Genomic DNA, 14,637 nt, shown 5'->3' on the forward strand with positions numbered 1-14,637 from the left:
CCTCCTGCCGCGCCGCGGTCTTGGCTGGAGTTGCAGACCTGCCTGTTTGGGGTTTTCCACACCCGTTGAGGGAATCGGTCTCAGAAGGAATTTCTTTTTTTTTTTGGCCGCAGTTTGGTTGTGGCGGGGATTTCCCCCTCCCCTTCTCTTCACCACACACTGGTGAGAGGTCTTGGCGACCGTGGCACCGGCCGACGGCTGAGGGCTGAGATGGCGGGGCTGGTGGCCGCGGACCGGAGGGGAGGGACGCGGGGAGGAAGGAGTTTTGCTCAAGTTCGCAGTCTGCGCCCTGGAGCTGGTCAGGCGGGGAGGGTCGGCTGCGCGCCCCGTCCTGCTCCGGGCCACCGGTGGGAAACTTCCCTAGAGCGCAGCCTCCCCGGGGACTCGGCGCCCCCGACGCCTCGGGCGCTCACTCCGGCCGCCTGGGCCCCGCCTCGCCGCCCGCGAGCACCGAGGTCGCGCTCTCCCCGCCCCCGCCTTCCTCCTCCCCCGGCGGCTTCCGGATCTGGACCGGGCAGGAGGAGCGGCTCCGAACACTTCCCCCGGAGACCCCTCCCCACTGGCCGCGATAGTCCCCTGCCCTGGCACCCCAGCCTCGCGCGCGCCCCAGTGGCCAGGCTGACAATGAAACCTCGCGCCTGTGCGGTTGTGGGGAGAGGTCGGAGCTTGGTCTCTCGGGGGGCTACTAACCCCAGGAAACCGGAGGGGGGAATTCCTTGGGGGTGGGGCTTGTTTGGGTTAGAGACCTTGACATCGGGTGGGTCGGGCGGGGTGGAGTGCGCGGTGGCGGCCCGAGGCTCGGGTTCAGGGAACAGGGTCGTGGGTTCCAGCCTCTCTTGGGCTTGGTGATTGGCTGGTGAGTGCAGGCACGTCGAGCCCCCCTCCCCCCATCAGCCACTTCCCACCCCCCCCACCCCCTTCCCGTACAATGCAGGCTTCAGAGGTGATCCTGAGGGTGGTGTGTGTGTGTGTGTGTGTGTGTGTGTCTGTGTGTGTGTGTCTGTGTGTGTGTGTGTTTGTGTGTGTGTGTGTGTCTGTGTGTGTGTGTGTGTCTGTGTGTGTGTGTGTGTGTGTGTGTGTGTGTGTGACGGGGTGTTTGTCTCCTGCGGTCCACAGCAGGCGCTGCTCCTTGACCCGGAGATCCGACCCTCGCCCCTCCCCTAGGGGCTGGGGCGGGGAGAAGGGGGTGGGACCTTCTCCTTTCCCGCCTGGGCACTGCGAAGCGAGTGCTGCCCCAGAGAATTTCTGGGGACCACAGGCCTGGGGGGCTCAATGCAGAGTGGGGCCGCGGGGTCACAGAGCGCTCCATCCCTCTGCGCCTTGCGGGGAGGGGCGGGGTGGAAAGGGCCATGGCTAGTTGGAGTGGGAGTGGAGGCAGAGAGCCCGTGGAAATCTGCCTTGATTACGTTCCAGGAAGCGGGCCCCCCTTTTCTTCCTGGGGTAGGGAGCAGGCCTAGGGATGGGACTGCCAGCCCTGGCAGGTGAAGGAAATCCTTCTACTCAAAGAGGGGCTCCTGGCGGGGGTGGGGTGGGGAGCGGCGCCGGGAGGCTGTTCTGTGGCTCCATCCTGGCGTGGAGAGAGTTAATCCTCCCTGGACCCTGTCAGCCCCCACTCAGGAGGCTGCAGTGGGGACCTTTTGAGCTCACAGCATGTTCCAGCCCTGTATTCCCACCAGGTGGAGGGGTGCCTTCTCAGGACCCCCCTCTGAGCCCAGAGGAGGTGCTGCAGTGGGAGAGCCTGGGAAAGCTGGTGCAGCTGGAGCCTATGGCCTCATGGGGGGACTCTCCCCACTCTGCAGCCCCACTGTGAAGGTGGGTTTCTGACTGGAAGGCTAGACCCTGAGGTCCTCACAGCTGAGGGCCGGCCTGGGAGGCCGCAGGGAGGCAGGACTGATTTCTGCTCACCAGAGCCCCTGTAGGGTTCAGGCCCGTGGGTGCATTCCTGAGGGGGGAGGTCCTCTTCCTCCTCCACTGGTTCCCTTTCCTGCAGGTGAGAGCCGGACCTGGCCACAGTGGACACTGGGCTTTGGCTGGACAGACACAGGGATGAATGAACCAGTAATGAATGAATGAATAAATGAATGGAAAGGGAAAGTTTCTCAATTGGAGGTGTTCAGTCATTTTTTTTAAGTGATTTTTTCAATATATATGTTTTAAAATATGATTAATGGGAAAATCTGAAAAATAGGGAAAAATAAAAAAGGTTATGGACAGTCTCGGTGGGCTGTGACAGTGTTAGTATTTTGATGTCGTTTTCTGCAGTCTTTTCGGCTTGGTGGCTGGGTTGTTTTTTAGCGACTTGTCGGCACTCTCTCTGTTCAGACGTATATCCTGCTCTCTTCGTTGGCGCTCATGGGAGCCTTTTCCTGTTTTGTAACCAACTCTTCATAAACACCGCGGTTCATGTCTTCAGGCTTTTCCAATCGGGTGGATGCGCCACCATTTACTTAATATTCCCCTTTTGTTCCATGTTCTGGTTGCCCCTGATGAACAAGGTAGTGGATTTCTTCGTGTGGAGAGCTTTTTTTTTTTTGATATTTAAGACGATTTTCTCAAAATGACGCTGCTCATGCCTGCAGTGGGAGAAACAGGCTCCTCATTTTTCCCCTGGTAAGTGGGACACTGTTACACTTCCTCCCCACGATCCAGAACCTTCTTTCAGAACTGAAAGAGCCTCAGCAGTGAATCACCTGTCTGAACCCCCTCCTTTGAGGAGGAGGAGGAACGGGAGCCCAGAGAAGGAAGTGAATTCCAAGGTCACATAGCAGCTAAGAACAGGCTGCTGATTCGCCCTTTGGTTTCCAAATTCAGGAAAAGGGGTTCCTGTAGGCTGGCCTTGCCCATTTCACAGACGGGGTCACTGAGACCCCAGGAGAGGAGGAGCACCCACTCGCCTCTGATGTTGACATCTGGAGTACCAGGCAGGCTCCTTAGCCCTTGTGTCTCACACATTGGTTGTGGCCACGATGTCCATGGTGCCTGGGGCCACCCAAGGTGCCAGCCTCTGATTGGCCAGCAGTGGATTCCCTGATGCCCCCCACCACGGCTCCCCCTTCCTCTCATTTTCCAGGAGGAAAAGCTGAGGATCCAAAGCAGATGCAGAGAAAGTGGGACTGCAGATATCAGAGGACCCCCTTGGTCATGCCCCTGCCCTGGCCTTCAGTCCTAGTAGTTCTGGGTCTTTTCTGGGGCTGGCTGGGGCGGGTGTTGGCACAGACCCTGCAGTGGGAAAGAGGGGAAAGACCAGTGACATCTCAGCCACTCCCTCTGACTCAGCCTGACCCCAGGAAGTCCCTGGGGAGGAAGGGAAAGGGAAGAAAGAGGAGAGGAAAGGAAGGCTGGGAGCAGAGATGCTTGGAGAGAAAGAAAAGAATTAGAATGGTGGGGGAGAAAATGGGGAAGGAAGGGATCTGGTTAAAGCGAAAGGAGACAGGAGGCCCCCGCCCCCCAGGCCCATTGGGCACCCATGGGAGCAACTGGGGGCAGGGCTCCCAGTGGGGGAGCTAGGGCTGCTCAGAGCTGCGTGGCTTGGGTCAAGGTGGGGTGGAACAGCTCTTTAAGGGGTTCAGGAGGATCCAGACCAGGTGGGTGGCAGGGAGGTGGCAGCTCCTCTGGTCACGGGTTCCGGTGGGGCAGGTGGTGGGGCACCCCAGTTCAGAGGCCAGGGCCAGGGGTGCGCATGAGGTGAGGCGATTGTGGCTCTGACTTCCCATCGCCAGGACAAGGGCCTTGTGTCCCCGCTGGAAGCAGCCCTTCCTTGAATGTGGGTATTTGGGTCTTTCTGTGGTGTCTCGACTTGGACGCCTTCCCGTGTGCCTGCGTGTGCATATGTCTGTGTGTCTGATCCTGTTTGTGTATTCTTGGGGGTCGGCATGCCTGCCAGCCTGGGTGTGTACGCCTGTGTATTCTGTGTGCCTCGGGCCCTGTTTTTATATTCTCCGGCACATATGCATGCACGCATACCTGTGTGTGTGTGAATCTGCGTGTGTCCCTGTGTGTACGTGTCTGTGGGTCTCTGATCCCGTGTGCATTTCCGGGGGACAGCGTGCCCTCAAGCTTGGGCACGTGTGTGTCTATCTGTGTGCAGGCACACACTGCTCCTCCTAATGGCCCCAAGAGGGATGCAGGCACCAGGCTTCTATGCTGCTTTCAAGGTTGCAGCTGGGTGGGTGAAGTGGGGGGCAGCCTTCGACTGGGAGGGGTGTGGGGGGAGGCAAAGAAATTCTTAAAAGACCGTCTTCCCTCTGGTCTCCAAGGAGATCAGCCTGTGAAATGATCCGCACGTTAATTAAAAACGATTATATCCTGATTGAGCCATTCCTGCTCACATCCCCCAGCCGAGGAGAGGCCGGGGCTATGGCCAGAGAGGCAGGACGCAGCAGGGTCCCTGGGTCCCTGGGTCCCTGGGTCCCACTGCGGCAGGGCTGGCTCGGGACCTGGCCCCTGGAGGGGAGCGGCCCTGGGGGGCAGGTGGTGAGGCACTGGGGGTATGTGCCCACAGCCGATTTGAGGTTTGAATTTTGAAGACACCCATCCCCTGGTGTGTCCTCTGAGGTCCGTGGAGCTCCTGCCAAGAGGTTGCAGTTAAAGAGCCGTCTTCCCGTGAGTGTGGACATTTGGGCATTTTTGTGCTGTGTGGTTTGTGCTGCGTGTGTGCACACCTATTTGTGCCTCTGTGTGTGTCTGGGTGTCGGGATGGCACCACCAGCCCTGTGGATCCCTACTCCTCTGTGCCGGGCGCTGGGCCTGTTTGCCCAGATCCTGCGAGTCAGCATTTGCGGTTCCGGGTTTTTAGAGAAGTGGCATGCTTGAGGTCACGGAGCCAGAGGTTGGGGACCAAGTCCTCTGATCCCAAGACCCAGAACCCCTTCTAGCTCCCAGCTGCTCCCAGACTCCCATGATGAGGGGTGTTCCCCCTGCATGACCCCTGGGAAGCTGGGGTGCCCAAGGGTAGGCCTTGTCATCCTCACAGCACTCCTGACATTGTTCAGTCTAAGGTCCGAGCTGCATGGGGTGCAGGGCTGTGGTGTCCAGGCATGTGGCATGCAGATGACTGGCCAGCTGGAGGGGGCTGTAGTCCCCTCCCTCCCACGGCCATCCACTCTGGCTGATGACCAGGGCAGACCAGCTACAGGTGCCCCGTGGGACTGCTGGCCACCAGGTACCCACACTTCTGGGTCCATGCTGCTGAGACCTTTCTGGAAAGGTCTGGATCGGGTCCCACTGCCTGGCCTGGTTGTCTGGCCCCCAGTAAGCCCTTCAGTCATGGAACAAGTAGTCATAGGAAGAAGAAGGCAGGAGACCCCTCAGCCTGCACCCCAGAATCAGGTGCAGAGGGAGGCACTTGGGTAAACCAGGACGCTTGGTGTTTGTGTCCAGAAGGTGGCCTGCCACCCTGCCCCTTCCACTCCACGCAGTGGGCACCAGCCTGTGTGCCCAGGAGCCGTGAGCACACGAGCCAGGGCCTCTCATGCTTCCTCGAGCCTCAGTTTCCCCTTTGTGCAGTGGGAGCATAGCTCTTTCCTGACCAGACTGTCAGAAAGGTAAGAAAAACCAGGTCATGACCCATCCCACAGAAGGGAGTGGACCGGAGAGGACTTGGCTGCATCCAGACGCACAGAGAGGCGTGTCTGTCCATCCAAGGCACCGGTGTGTCACCTCGGCAGGGGCCCTGGGTCTGGTGGCCTCTGGGAGGGAGAGGCCCTGTTACTCCGTCAGGGTTTCTGGGAGGCCGACTGGGGTTGAGGTGGCTATCGTCTTATTAGTGCCTTCGGGGGACTCAGATGTTCGCTGGACTCAGCCGAAGCTCCATTACCAAAGGCAGAGAGTCTGGAAAAGGGGAAGCCATTCCTGCTGGGTCAGGTCCCACAGTCTGAGGGAAGCTTGACTGAGGGAGGGTTCTGGGGCCAGAAACGGTGTCATGAGGAGTTAGAGGCACGGATGGGACCAGAAAGGTTCACTGTTTTTTCTCAAGGGTAGTGCTCAGGGAGACAGAGAGAGGCAGATGTTGGCTCCTCCCAGGAAAAGCCCTTCGTACCGAAGCTGGAGGAGACCCTGCCTGCCTAGGTGTCCCTGCGGGGTGCCGTCCCCCAAGCACCTATACCCATGTGGTATCAGCCTTCTCGCCTCTTCCAGGGCCAGAGGTGCGTCTTGTCTCCTCCGTCACTCGCGCCGAGGCCCTGCTTACCTGCAGGCGTGTCACCCCGGGGGAATGACCAAGGATGGGCTTGGGTCTGCACAGCTCCAGGGTCTCCACCCTCCAGGCCCCATGGGGCCTGTGCGCAGAGCTACTGAGGGCGGGGACCACAGCTCAGCTCTGCCATGTGGCCTTTGGGGATGCAGCCCAGGAGCTGTTCCCCACCTTCTTAGGAACTGGAACTCAGATATTCACATGATGTCTGGTTTGGGTGTGCTGTCACCTAGTCTGGCAACTCACCTGTGGCCAGATTCAGAGCGCAGGCCCCGTTTGCAGCCTCCAGGTTTCACTGCTGTCACCCAGGGGTCACTGTCACTGCCCCCTGTTCAGCCTTGGACCTCAGTCTGCAGGCCCCCGAGAATGGTGCCAGCCTCATGCACGTGCGCCCTGCTCCCACGTAGAGTGAGGGTTTGCAAATGGAGGGCACACCCGGGGCCTCTGGGACCGGACCAAGCGCCCACCTGCCCTGTTCTCCTGCACACACAGCTGGGGTCCCAGCTGCTCCCACAGCGGGGCTGGGCGGGCATCTGATGGGTGCTGGGGTCACGGGTCGGGCTCATTTCCTTCCTCGGGCCCTGCCCCCAAGGAGTCAGGATGGTCTCCAGGAGGAAGAAGCACACCTTTCACCCGGCCTGGAGGCGGGAGAGGGCCTAGAGTGGAGGGCTCTGGACTCGAGACCTGGGAGCAGGAGAGCTGGAGGTCGGGGTGGAGGCTGAAAGGAGTCTGGGCCCAGCGGGGGGTCCCGCTGGAGCAGAGTGAGGACCAGAGTGACCTGCCAGGGCCTGAGTGTGCTTCCTGAGAACGCCGCCTCCCCAGTCCTTGCTGGTGGCACGTGGACTGGAGGGAACTTCCTCCTCCTGCGGCCTCCTGCCCCCAGAGCTGGGAGCTGCTGTGCAGACCTGGGGGGCCGTTCCCCAGGGAGGCGGGGGCCTGCAACTGAGCCCTTGCCCTAGCCAGAGGGATTACAGAGTCTCGGCTGAGGGAGGTGGTGGGCCTCCGGGACCAGTAATTAAAGCCCAGCAGATGATAATTCCCTAAAAGAAAGCTCAGCAGGAAGAGGGAGGAGGGGCCCAGAGGGCAGGAGGAGGCAGGGTGGTTAGGGCAGTGGGAGTGGACAGAGGACTGGTACCTGGAATCCTGTTTAGAGCATCCTCTCTGTGAGCCCTCCCTCTGCTGGGCCCCAGCACTTAGCTGTTTCCTGTCTTCAAACTCCCTGTGAAGGAAGATTTCCTGTTGTCTGCATCTTACAGAGGAAGAAACCAAGGCCCAGAGAAGGCCCCTGTGGGACAGGGTCCTCCGGGCCAGTAAGAGTCTTGGCAGGGATGACCAGGATGACGTCCAGGCCGGGCAGATCTTCCCACCCCTCCCTCTGTCTGGGGAGGGGCAGAGGTCCTGGCATTACGGCTCATAGTGTGGTGGCTGGAGGGCATCAGCCACCTGGCATCACCTGCCATGCGACTCGGCAGGATCGCCCCTCTGTGGAGGTCTACATACCTGTCTGGGGCTGTGATTGTCCTGGGGTTTCCTGTAGCCTGGACAGTGGGGGTGGCCAACAGGGCAGACCCTGTGGTGAGGGGGCTGTGACCTCTGGGACTTCCTCTCCCCCCACTCATCCTGCAGGTCCCTCTGAGCCTCTCATGCTACAGGGGGGCTTGACTGTCACCCCATCTGACAGAAGAGTATCCCGAGCCATCTCCTAGAAGTGAAAAGCTTTCTGCTGTCCTGCCCTCCCCATCCCTCACTTCATACCCCGCCACACACTCATCTGAGCAGACTGCCCGCCCCAGAGGGGCCAGAAACTCAGGCTGAAGACCACAGACCAGACCAGAGCTTTTCCCTGGTGACACCTTCAGGTGCGCACTATGTGGCTTGCACAGAGCTTAAAAAATAATACCGGGCTTCACATAAAAATCCCACTTTCCGCTCCTCTTACAATTGGAAATCATAGAGCTGCAGACAGAGTTGAGACAGGGCTGCCCACCCCTTGGGCCTCTGCAGACCCCTCCCAATCTAGTTAACCTCCACCCACCCCCACCCCACCAGGTTTGCCCCTCACCCCATTTACATTTGGGGCTTCCCTGGTGGCTCAGTTGGTAGAGTCTGCCATGCAGGAGACCTGGGTTCCATCCCTGGGTTGGGAAGATTCCTGGAGAAGGAAATGGCAACCCACTCCAGTATTCTTGTCTGCAGAATCCCATGGACCGAGGAGCCTGGTGGGCTACAGTCCACAGGGGGTCACAAAAGAGTCGTATACGACTGAGCGACTAACACACAAACACACACACACACCACTGAACACCTGGGCTCCCATCCCGGCACCTCATCTTTCGCTTATCTTGGATAGATTACATCTTCAAGCTCCTCTGTAAAATGTCCAGTGAAAGTGTCTCCAGAAATTCTCCAGGTGAAAGTAAGTACAATAAAAGGAAGGGAGTGCCAGGTGGGGGCTGCCAGAGAAGAGCGGAGGTGGGAGGGGGCCTGAGGAGCATCACTGAGCTCTCCCTGCCCTCACATGCCTGCTGGGCAGCACCTGGACACCGCCCTGCCAGGCTCTGCTGGCTCCACATGTGACCGTGACCCTCGGTGTAGCCTCGAATCTGCCCCCGCCCCGCCCCAGGGCCTCTCTGATGGAGGGAGGAGGGCTGCAGAGAGGTGGGGGCGCTCCGACAGCACCCTATTCTTGACTCCCAGTCCAGCACCCGTTCTCATCTCAGATACTGTAATGTTGGCCGCTTGTTCATGTGCATTTAAAAAGAACACTCGTAGTTAATATGCGGGAAGGATTTTGATGTTCTTGCACATAACCTTTTGCTGAAGTGACAACGTGTGGTGAAAGAGTCCCGGGAGAGTTGGTGTAATTTGGGCTGTGAGGGGCAGAGAATACCAATACAGAGGCCTCTCCAGAAAGCCCAGAACCAGGAGCCCCGGGGACCCCCACCTGTCGTCCCACCCGAGGCCTTGTCCCCTACTCTCCATCCTGGCCCCAGGGACCACAGTTCTTTCAGATTCATTCATATTTGGGCTTGGCTGTTGGGCTTTTCCCTCTCATGTCTCTGGTCTCTGAGTGGGATGAATTCCGGGCGGGGGGGGGGGTCCTCCGTGGAGAGAGAGGGACGGAGCTCAGTGGGGAACAGATGGGGAAGCCCTGTTCTGAGCAGGAGCTGGCCAGTGGGGGTGGCAGACAACCAGGCCCTCGCTGCGGGAAATCGAAGGGCACGCTGAAGGTCTGTTGTGTCTGCCCTTGGCCCCAAAGGATCAGAACAGGGGGCTTGGGAGGTTCCAGTTAATTGAGGCTGAGTCTAAATCGGAAGGCTTAGTAAATGGTAATTATCCTCCCTTGGGAGCGGCCCGGAGCTCACTGATGCTACCGGCAGTGGAGATGGGTCGGACCCCTTCCCCTCCCGCCCACCTAGAGGCTCTGAGAACTGCCGTCCAAGGTCTCAGGGACAGACCTGGTATGGATGGGCCACCTCCTTCCTCCCTGGGGCGGGCTCAGGGCCTGGAGGTGTCTGGCGTGCCCACCTTCCACCCAGCTGTCTCTAGTACCCTCCCATTGGCTGGGGATGGGTGTCTCCACATGGAGCCTCAGCGGGACACAGACTCTGGGATTCCGGCGAGCAGCACCCGGCCATGTGGACAGAGGTGACTGCGAGGACTTTCATTCGCACCCCGAGAGGAACTTTCTGTCATTTAAAGTGGCCCAGAAGCATCCAGGGCTGCTCCATAGCGTCTGTGAACAGATGCAGAGTGTGCCTTCCTCTCTCGTGCGGTCCTTCCTGAGCTCAGAGGCCTGGGCTGTGGGCTTTTCTGGGTGACCACACACAGCAGTTAACTGAGGCCACCCTGTCTGGTTGGAGGACCCGGCCATGGCCTCCTGCCCCTCGGGGTCCCCAGACCTGCCCAGAGAGGCAGGGAGTGTGGGTGAGGGTGGGAGGGTGTCCGTGTGCCCAGCAGGGTGGGGCTGAGACGATGTGATGCTGCGTGGGTGTGTGGCTCCTAGGGCTGGGAGGGGGGCGGCTGTGAGTGTGGGCACCTGGGCCAGTGGACACATCTGTGCCGAGAGGAGGGGTATGCCAAGGCCCTGCCCACCCTTCCTGGTCCAGACCTTCCCACCCAGGCCCCTCACTGCTCCTGCCTCCAGGTCAGACCAGGGAGGCTCCCAGTGTCCCCAAACACTGACCAGCCATTCTCTCCTCTCCCAGGGACCTCTACACCTGCCAGCCCGGCTCTTACTTTATCCTTATTCCCAGGACGAGAGCAGGTCCTGTGGGTGGCCAGGAGGTCCCAGGGGACCATGGGGACAAGGAGGGGGAAGGAGGAGGCCACTTGATCACTGCTGAACTCCCCCTCTCCCCCAACCAGGAGAGCCTGAAGGAAGTGGTTCCTGGGTTTTCATAGCATCTGGGCCAGATGGGGAGGCCTCTGTGGATGCACCGTGAGCGTTTGCAGACGCAGATGGAGCATGTCCAGAGATGGGGTGTTTTTAGAAATGAGACATGGCGTGTCTGGGCCAGGCTGAGGGTGTTTCTAGAGATGACATGAAGTTTTCTGGAGGAGGGGCATGCAGCTGGAAGGTGAGACGGGGCCACTTGGGGAATAGAAGGCATTTTCTAGGGTGAGGATGAGGCCTTTCTGGATTCCAGACATTGTCAGGGCTGAAACATTTCTGGAAAGGGACTGTTTCTAGAGACAGACTGTAGTACTTCTGGAAGCGGGGTGTTTTGAGGGTGATGCTGGAGTATTTCTGGACGTAAACTAGGGCACTTCTGGATCTGAGGTATTTTGGGAGCTGAAGTGGAACGTCTCTGGAGAAGGGATGTGATATTTCTGGAAACGGAGTGTGTCTGGAGCTGAGAGGAGCCTTGATGGAGAGCACTGCCATTTCTGGAGACAGAACATTCTGGATCAGACAGAGGATTTCTGGAGAGGACGTGGGCCACCCTCAAAGTGGGGGCTGGGGCGCTTCTGGAGGCGGAGTTCCTGGAGGTGACGGTGGCTCAGTTAGGGCGGCTGTGGATGCCTCTTGAGGAGTGGGTGGGGTAGCCTCGGAGCCCAGAGGGCCTGGCCTGTGACCCTGGTGTTGTGGGATGGGCTCCTGCCCAGGCCCACCCTTCCTCGAGCCTCCGGCCCTGCTTGTGGGGCCCAAGCCCTGTCCTGTGGGCCCTGGCAGTGTCCAGGCTCACTGTAGGCACAGGCTGCAGCTGAATGGTTAATCTCACTTTACTCAGCTTCCTGGGAGCCACCTGGGCTCGATCCCCAGCCCTCCGCCAGGGCCCCCCCCTACTTTTGAGCAGTCCTGAGGTTGGCCTTGTTTCAGCAGAGGGGTCACGGGGTACGAGGCCTAAAGGGGGGCAGGCCAAGTCCCTGCTGGGCCCAGGGTGACCTCGGGGTCCCAGCCACCTCCCCCCTACTCCAGGGGCCTGGATTTTGAGGACTGTCACCACTTGAGCTGGCCCGGAGCTCTGGAGTAATTATTTCTCTTCCTTAATTGAAATTTCAGCCTCAGTGATCCCGCCTTGGGAGCCCAGGGTGGGAAAGGGAAAGGAGCCCCTGCCCAGAAAGAGGGAGCCAGTGCTGGCCTGGGGGCCACCCCACGCCTCAGATGCCAGACATGGTCATGGGTGGAGAAGCTGCAGTTTAGGGAGACGGGGTTTCAGGTGGTTGTGGGAAATTGCAGTTAAGAGGCTGAGCCTTCACCCTGACAGTCTGAGGGAGAGCTGCAGGGGGCCTGACCCATGCAGGTGTGGGTCTGAGGTGGCCTGTGTTGGGGCCCTGATCCAGGGTAGCAGGAGGGGCTAGGCTACTGGGAGAACCATCTGCTAGGGCCTGGGGGTGGGCCAGGGGTCTGGCTCATGCTGAGGCAAGGAAGGCAGGGGACCAGGTAGTGCCTGCTTCAGGGCTTGGTGAGGTGCTGGCTGCATGGGGTGGGCTGTAGCTGGGGGAGGGGCGCCAGGGAGCCTGTTTTCCCAGCTGTGGTCAGCTGGGCGGACACACACACACACACACATACACTCACTCACTCACTCTCTCGCTGTCTCCACCTGGGTGGTCCCTGCCTCCTCATGGGGCCTGTGGGCCTGTCTGCTGGAGGGGACAGCCGGTCCCAGGGCCAGCAGGAAATGGGGAGAAGGGCGGGCTCCCAGGGGGAGAGGGGGAGAGGGCCTTCTGAGGTTCCAGGACGCAGGCGGGCCTGGCCCGGTTCTTGTGGGCCCTGGGGGTCTCAGTTTTCCCCATCTGGGAAGTGGGGTTTGTGGGCATTCTTGGGTGGGGTTGCCCTCCTCGTTGCTGGTGTTAACGTGCTGGGTCAGTGCTGGGGGTGTTTTCCTGGCACCCATTAATGCTTGGGCAAGGGCTCCCCCACCCCCAACCCCCAGACAGGCTATGACAAGGGACAATGGGGCCACTTGGAGTGAGGACGGAGGAAAGACTATTAGGATGAGAACCACGCTCAGCAAGGTTGCCTGAGCCCTGGCTCTAGAAGGACACAGCCGCCTTCGGTGTGAGACACCTGGGCTGGGCTGCCCTCCAAGGGTAGGGGCCAGAGATGGATGGGAAGGGACATGCCAGCCCTGGGAGCTGGGGAAGTGAAGAGGGGGGTGCTTTCTGAGGGGGAAGAGGGTGCAGGCAGGGGCTGGGGCTGTGGCTGTGGAGCCAGGGCTGTGGCCCCTCCACCTGCTGCCCTGTCTCAGCCCCGGACTATCCTGCTCCAGCGCCCTCCCCCTAACCCCCAACTGCCCCCACTGGCCTCCCCTTGCTTGGGGATTTTGAGGCTTTACGCCACCACCCGCCCTGAGCGGAGTCCTGTCCTCCCTAGGGTGGGGGGCCTGGAGCCCCAGAGGCTGCCTGGGGTGAGTTCCTGGTGCCTGCGCCGCCGGCCAGTCAGCTTCTGAGCTGACCCCCTCACCTTGGGCCAGACAGGGCAGCCCCTCCCCCAGGCACAGAGAGCTCAGTCACCTCACCACCAAGGGGGCGGGGGCCCACCTGATGCTGCAGCTCCCCAGGGATTCAGATGCCAGGTGAACCCCTTCCAGGTGGATGGCCAGGGGCCCAGGCGTCAGTGCTCCAGAGGGCATGGGGACTGCTCACCACCGGGGCTCGGACTTGATGTCCACCAGAGACTTGGAAGACCCTCCGGGGCCTCCACCCGGTGGGGGGCACATGCACTCATGGGACGCCGACCTTTGGCACCTGGGCCAGGGCCCCTGCCCACCCCTCGCTGTTCCATGGCCTCCTTTTGGGAGGACCCTGGCCAGAGGTCCCAGCTCCTTCTCTACCCAGAGAAGCTCTGGGTCCCCAGCTCAGGGACCTCCCCTCTTCTTCTGAAACCTCCCAGAGGCTGTGAATCCTGCGCAGTTGCCTCTGGGGAGCTGGTGTCACTGCCCCCCATGGAAAAGTGGCCCCTCCACTGTCAGCCCGGGAGATGGCCGGGGGCTGGGGGTGGAGAGACCTGACACAGTGCCGGGGCTTCCTACAGGTGAGGCCAGCAAGTTGGGCAGAGAGCGAAAGAATTTGCCCCAGGCCACGGGGCCCCCCACCGTGGTCCCCAGGCAGGGATGCGACTGGACTGCAGACACCGGTGCCCTTGTGGTGGTACCTCCCGGGCCCAGACGTCCCAGGAGAGAGGTCGAGGCAGCGCAGGCCTGTGGGCCACATTCTGTGTGTGTCTCTGACCCCTAGGCTGTGGCCCGTCCGCAGGCCAGGGACCGGCCCCTGTCTTGGCTTCCCCAGAACAAAGCGAGATGAGCCACAGTGGAGGCTGCATCTGAGCAGGTGGAAGGGGCTCCATCTGCCTTTTGTTACCCGAGGAAGGAGGGCCCCTTGGATGTGCCCTTGAACAGGGAGCGGAGGAGTGGGGAGGGCTGGGGCCGTGGGGAGGGGGCCAGGGCAGACACACCTGAGACAGACGCCGCCCCTGCCCTCACCCCCATTAGCACATTGAGAGCGTGGTCACCATCTTAGCATTCAGCACACATGCACGCTCACACACATGCCCCTGTGCGCACACACACACACATGCTCACACATGCCCCCCGTGTGTGTGCGCGCGAGCGCACACACACACACCCCTTCAAGCACATCACTCCCAGCTTCCTACACCCTCCCCTGAGGTTCCCTGTAAACCAGGAAGGTAGCCTCTGACCAGCAGAGAAAAAGAAAGAAAAGAGGAAAGGGGCTTCGGAGGAGAACGCGGTCCTGGAGTTCCCTTAGTTCCAGCTCCAGTGACTCGTGGGGCGGGCTGGGCCACCTTCCTGCTCAAGAGGACCCTCCCCCCGGCCCCTCCATCACCCCATTAACAAGATGGGGCCCTTGTTCCTGAGTTCTGCCGCAGAAAGGGAAGAATCAAGGACTCTTCAATAAGAGAGAGCTCCCTGGGTGGCTCTGAATAGTTGCTTTTTGTGTGGCGGCGAGGGACTGTCCTCTGCTCGGTGCGCTCTGCCCTG

At 60.4% G+C, this 14,637-nt stretch overlaps 1 protein-coding gene across 2 annotated transcripts in view; it reads left to right on the plus strand.

Annotated features, from left to right (window-relative positions):
* The window catches only part of RAI1 (retinoic acid induced 1), a 104,205-nt gene that overhangs the window by 35,011 nt on the left and 54,557 nt on the right, over positions 1–14,637 (plus strand). The window lies entirely within an intron of this gene.

Source organism: Giraffa tippelskirchi, chromosome 3, assembly GCF_054371585.1.
Source record: "Giraffa tippelskirchi isolate mGirTip1 chromosome 3, T2T-mGirTip1v1.2.pri, whole genome shotgun sequence".
Taxonomy (NCBI): Eukaryota; Metazoa; Chordata; class Mammalia; order Artiodactyla; family Giraffidae; genus Giraffa; species Giraffa tippelskirchi.